Genomic DNA, 6,408 nt, shown 5'->3' with positions numbered 1-6,408 from the left:
AACCATCCTCCCGAGCATGACAGCTAGGGTTCCTAGCTGCCTCCACCGCTGCCGGCCCGCCACCGCGGCGCGCCCAGCCGGCCGAACCCGACGCTGCCCAGCTGCCCCTGCCATCCTCCACCACCGGTCACCTCCGCAGCAGCCGGCGAGCCAAGGAAGTACTCCTCCCGCGACCTTGCCGCCCACACCTCCCTCAAGCCTAGGTAGGCGATTTCAAATTCAGCAATCGTCTTTCCCTACCCTCATGGTTCGAATTGAATCGTCTGGTCGGCCTAGTTAGAGATCTCGCGCCCACGCCCACGCCGTCGTTGGAATTTGGGTTGGGGGCGGGGAAAGGGTTCTAGGGTTCCTCGGCCCTGGGGACACGGGCTCCAGATCGGGGTGTCTTGCCTCTTCCATCTCCGCGCGGTAGAATTGCTGGCCCTGGGGACACGGGTTCGAAATGCATGCGCACCTGAATGTACTCACTGAATTTTAATTGACAGTAAAATTCAGTGTAATTTTGGTTAACTGAATTAAATGTAAATTCAGTTAACTCATAAAATTAAGTGAAATATTTGGTCTGATTGAAATGCAGCAAGTTTTTTGGGGGTCCTAATTAGTTTTCTTACAAAAACTTGGTTAAATAGCAGCAAGTTTGAATACAGTGTATGTTCTGTAGCTTGTATAGAAAGATCACTGAATACAGTGTATGTTCTGTAGTTTGAATTGTGTAATGTTCAGGGATGTGTAATATTCAGACTAGACTAGTTCTAACCCCATACAAAAACCCTAAATCCCCAATCCCTTCTACTCACCACGTATGCTCATTTAGTTTTCCTTTTGATGAACAACAGGTTAGTGGATTGGTCAGCGGATCTGAAGGTCAGTGGATTCCAAGCAGCTAGATCAAAGGTAACTGAAGAAAACACCATTGCTCTGTTATGCTTGTGATGGACTGAATGATGGTGTATAGATGTTCTTTTGATTTTTGTGATGGTCAGATTTGTTACATCAGATCAACTAGACATGATTTGTTACATGGTTGTAGACATGTTTTGCTGATGTCACATCCCTAGCTTCAGGCATTGCTCTAGGTTAGCTTCATGTGTGCATCATGTCTATATTTTTGAAACTTGAATTGAGGAATATTGGAAGCCTCAAAACCCTAAATAAAAGAGGGGCAAAAACCCTAGAAATCTCATTCATTGCTCCAAAAGGGCTCTTCATAAATGTTTGATAATTTTGGTAAGGGTTCTGGTCCCAACCAAAATATTGAACATTTTTAAGGATTTATTTTTGGGACTTTGAATTTAAATCATTAGCTATTTGAATTTGAATTATATTCATATAATTAGAATATAATTTCAAATATCCCTGAAATATTTTATAAGCTTTTGGAAAAGTCCATCTAGCAATATAAAATATTCAGTGGAGTTTTTGGCATTGTTTGAATTATTTTTAAATTCAAAACAGTGGCAAAAGAATTAAATAAAAACAAAACAGAACAGAAAAATATAACACAGAATTTACCTGGACCTTACTTGGCAGCCACCCACAGCCCAACACTGTGCAGCCCACCTGCGCAGGCCCAGCCCACCTCCTTTCCCCCTTGTCCTCTTCCTCCTCTACCAGGAGGACGAACAGAGGCGAGGCGTGGCGCGCGCCGACGCTGCCTCGGCCACCTCCTGCTTCCTCTCGTCGCCCTGGACTCCGTCCGCAACGCCACGCAGCCCCTGGCCCTTCTCACTCCCTCTGGACCGCTCCCCCTCCCCTGGCTCTCTCTTTCCCTCTCTTCCTGTGATCCCCGAGCGCACCGTAGCACGCCGCCAAGCACCACCGCGGCCACCGCCTTCCCCACGCCTCTCCGACGCGCCCCCGAGCTCCGCCGTGACGTTCCCGTCCCTACCACGGAGCCACAAGACGCCGGACGCCCTGGAGCACCGTCACCGACGCCATCTTCTTCCTCTGCACCGACGGCCGTCGTCGCTTGATTCGCCGGCCACAGAGCGTTCCCGGCCTCGCCCCCGCGCTCGTTGGACTCGCGGTGAGCCACTGAACCGTTCCCCTCTTCTTCCCATGCCGTTGGGCCGCTCTAGCCATTGCTTCCGCCGGAGCCGAGACGCTCCGCCGCACGGACTCGTCGCCGGCAAAATCCCAGTGACCATTTGGTCACGGGCGTGCACCGTTGCGCTAGCCGTGACCCGTAGAGCCCCTCCAGCGCCTCAGCTCCCTCGTTTGTGAGCTGCAGCGCCAGTCCCGCGAACCCCCGAGCTCCGGCCGCCGCCTCGGGCTCCATTCCGGCGAACCCCGGCCACCCCCGCACCTCCCGTTGGTCCCCTTAGATGCGCACGGGCACGGGCTACCTCCTGGTGCCCTTGGCGCGTCGATCCGTCGCCTCTGGCGTAACTCCGGCGAGCCACCGCCGCTCTGGGTCGTCGCCGTCGTCCAACCACCGGCAAATCCGACGTGGCGGGTCATTAGGGCCTAACCACCCCGCTAACCCAGGCCTAGGGCCACTGACAGGTGGGCCCTACCCTTTAATTAACCCGGCTAACCATTTAGTTAAGTCAATTAAACTCTGTTAAATCACTGTGCAGCTGACATGTGGGTCCCATAGGTCAGATTTGACCTGGACAATGTCGTTGACTTGCTGACGTCACTATGAAGTCATGCTGACGCAGTAAATTCATTTCTGGATTTATTATTAATCAGGAAATTACAGAAAATGCCTAAAACTTCAATAAATCATAGAAAATTAACCGTAACTCCAAATTAAATAATTTATATATGAAAAATTATCATAAAAATTCAAGGAATCCATCTGTACCATTTTCATGCATGTTAGAACAACTTATAGCTGCTGTTTAGCACAAATCATATAAAGGGCATTTAAATATCCACATATGGAGTTTGAATTTGAATCTTGTATTCAAACCAACTTCATTTAATCTGGTTTTAGGTGCATTAGCCCAAAACACATTCATATTGCCATGTCATAGCATGCATCATATTGTGCATTGCATTGATCGTGTTTTCTGTATTTGCCGGTATTTGTCCCCTCTCGATAGACGTGATACCGATGATGTGATCGTTGACACTGATGAAGACTCAATGTTATCTTCAGAAGTGCCAGGCAAGCAAAAACCCCTTGTTCATTCCGATACAATCCTACTCTCTCGCTCCTGCTCTCTTTTAATGCATTAGGACAACACCGATTCATCTGTTACTTGCTACGGTAACTGAACCCCTTTATCCTTTGCATGACCTGTCATTGCCACAGTAAATAGATGAAACCCACTAGCATGAGTAGGAGTTGTTTGAGCCATGTTGTGCCTACTCATTCATGCTTGTTTGTCATGCCTACTACTGCTTAGAGTTGAGTCGGGTCTGATTCATCGGGGATGAATCAGAGGCGTGTGAACATGTCCTACTGTGGGTGAGCTAAGTGTGTGAACACGATTTGGTAAAGGTAGCGGTGAGAGGCCATGTAGGAGTACATGGTGGGTTGTCTCATTGCAGCCGTCCTCAGGAACTGAGTTCTGTGTTTGTGATCCATGATTCAGCTACTACCATACATTGGGCCCTGAAATATGACCCCGCTCGACTTCTTATTCACCCTAGTCCTCTGTCCAGGAGTTGCAAGTAGTTTCTGGTGTTTGTAGCTTACTGGAGGCCGTGGACAGCGCTGACCGTAGGGGTGGGCTGTGATGCGGTAGGTACGTGGCACGGTGTACCGGATGCCCGTTTGGTATCTCGGGAACCCTGTTCACATCGTTTGGGGCTGTGAGCGAAACTCCGGCCGGATCTCCTCATGGATGGAACCCGAATAGGCGATAAACCTGGACTAGAGACTTGAGTGTTTAGGTAGGTCGTGGTCTACACCCACGTCAGCTTTCGCTTGAAGTCTGCCGAGCACATGTCGTGTGCAGACGCTAAGTGGTGGAAACATGTATGAAGAAGTATACCCCTACAGGGTTAACATCATCTATTCGAATAGCCGTGTCCGCGGTAAAGGACTTCTGGGTTGCTTATATCAGTTCATAGACAAGTGAAAGTGGATACTTTAAAATGCGCAAGATAAGCGTGAGTGCTATGGATGGCGTTCTCGTAGGGAGACGGGAGCGGATCCATAGTGGTGTATTGATATGGTGAATATGTGGACTCGTGTGCGCCACCTCAAAAAGAGTTACTTGCAGTCGTAGTTCAGGATAGCCACCGAGTCAAAGCTGGCTTGCTGCAGTTAAACCCCACCATCCCTTTGTTGATAATGATGCATATGTAGTTAGCTCTGATGTAAGTCTTGCTGGGTACATTTGTACTCACGTTTGCCTATTTTATGTTTTTGCAGAGAGACTTCAGTCTCACTAGTAGTTCCACATGAACTTCGACGTTTAGCTTGATACCTCAGCTACGATCTTGTGCCCTCGGCAGGATCTGGTAGGTAGACAGGCTTCTCAGCCTTTTTCATTTATAGATGTCTGTACTCAGACATGATAGCTTCCGCTTGTGCTTTGATTTGTATGCTCTGATTGTTGGGTCATGAGACCCCTGTTTGTAATATCTCGCTCCTCGGAGCCTAATGAATAAATACTTGAGTCGTAGAGTCATGTTGTGATGCCATGTTGTATTTGCACATATCGAGCATATTGTGTGTATGTTATTGAAATGCTTGATATGTGTGGGATCTGGCTATCTAGTTGTTTATCCTTAGTAGCCTCTCTTACCGGGAAATGTCTCCTAGTGTTTCCACTGAGCCATGGTAGCTTGCTACTGCTCCGGAACACTTAGGCTGGCCGGCATGTGTCCTTCTTCGTTCCTGTGTCTGTCCCTTCGGGGAAATGTCACGCGATGAATACCGGAGTCCTGTTAGCCCGCTACAGCCCGGTTCACCGGAGTCCTGCTAGCCCAGTGCTACAGCCTAGATTCACTCGCTGATGACCGACACGTTCGATGCTGGGTCATGGATGCCTGTCCCTGTAAGTCTGTGTCACTTTGGGTTTACGACTAGCCATGTCAGCCCGGGCTCCTTATCATATGGATGCTAGCGACACTGTCATATACGTGTGCCAAAAGGCGCAAACGGTCCCGGGCAAAGGTAAGGCGACACCCGTGGGAATACCGTGCGTGAGGCCGCAAAGTGATATGAGGTGTTACCGGCTAGATCAATGTGACATCGAGTCGGGGTCCTGACAGCGTTGGTATCAGAGCTTGACTGCCTGTAGGATTACCAAGCCAAACTGGTCGAAGTCGAGTCTAGAAATTCTTTAGTTATATAAGGGAATTGATTGTGGGATGGAACGTAAGGCTCTTTTTACTTGTTATACCTTATGCCTTCTGATCTGAGTCATCTTATCTTTCCTGCGGGGATTAAGAACTAGGCTATCTCTTCTTTCTATCAGGATCACGTGTTACTAATCCGTAGACTTATAAGATTGTTGGATTTACGCTTGAGTTCAGTTCCTACTACTTCCGTATGTTAATTGTTGATCTCGAAACCTTGATATTGTGCTTCTGAGTGGTTATGCCACCATTTTTGTGAATGTCTCAAATCTTTTCTGAGCATTTACAGCCGTTATGCTGTCCGAGTCATCCCAGGTTTCTAGGTAGTCTGATGCATTTGCAAATCCTTTCTTCCCGTTTCAATGTTCCCATGGGCCAGATTAACCACACTAATCAGTGAGTTGAGGTACTCCGTTACCTTGACATATATGTTGGAGATATTATTATGACCCTAGGTGTCTTAGGGGATCACCTAGTAATCCAGTCGTGCCTTGTGTTCCCAGTGTGATGATTCTGGCTATCATTCTCGAAAGCATCCCGTGATGCTACTTAGTAGTAGGTATTCTACTCCTGGGTTCTGAACCCGAGATTCACTCTACCTACTTCATGTTGATAGTAATTGCTAGTGCCTTTAGGATATTAGTAACCTTTGCGATAGTCCTTGAAGTCCGTGGTATCTTCTTCTTCCAAATACCATGAACTACTTATGGCAGAAGTTCCTCATTGAACTGAAATATCACAACATGATTATTTTTGATGAGTTCTCCATTATATATTGTGGCTCTGCCAGTTCTACCTTTCCGCATGGGTTATCCGGAAGAAATATGTTGAACTTGGTTCGACATACTAATCTATGCATCCACAACTCAGAAAATTATATGTTCCTTTGAGTTGTTCTCTTTAGTTGCATTCTGACCCTCGTCTATCAATTGATAGTCAAGAGTATGCGTGCGTTCGTTCATCGATGCCTATGACTCTTGTGGTCTGTCAAGCCATTCTATTCCGGAATGACTAGGAGAAACAAACTCCAGTACCTCTTCCATATCTAGGATTGGGTCAAAGTAGTTGTATTCCGCAGATCAAATGCCAATCCAGCTTTTGGTTCTGCTCTACCTTGGAGTATTACATATTTTATATCGAGATTGT

The sequence above is a fragment of the Triticum dicoccoides genome, chromosome 3B (genome assembly GCF_002162155.2).
Source record: "Triticum dicoccoides isolate Atlit2015 ecotype Zavitan chromosome 3B, WEW_v2.0, whole genome shotgun sequence".
In the NCBI taxonomy this organism is placed as follows: Eukaryota; Viridiplantae; Streptophyta; class Magnoliopsida; order Poales; family Poaceae; genus Triticum; species Triticum dicoccoides.
The sequence above is the reverse complement of the archived record's forward strand: the minus strand, read 5'-3'. Positions refer to the sequence as shown.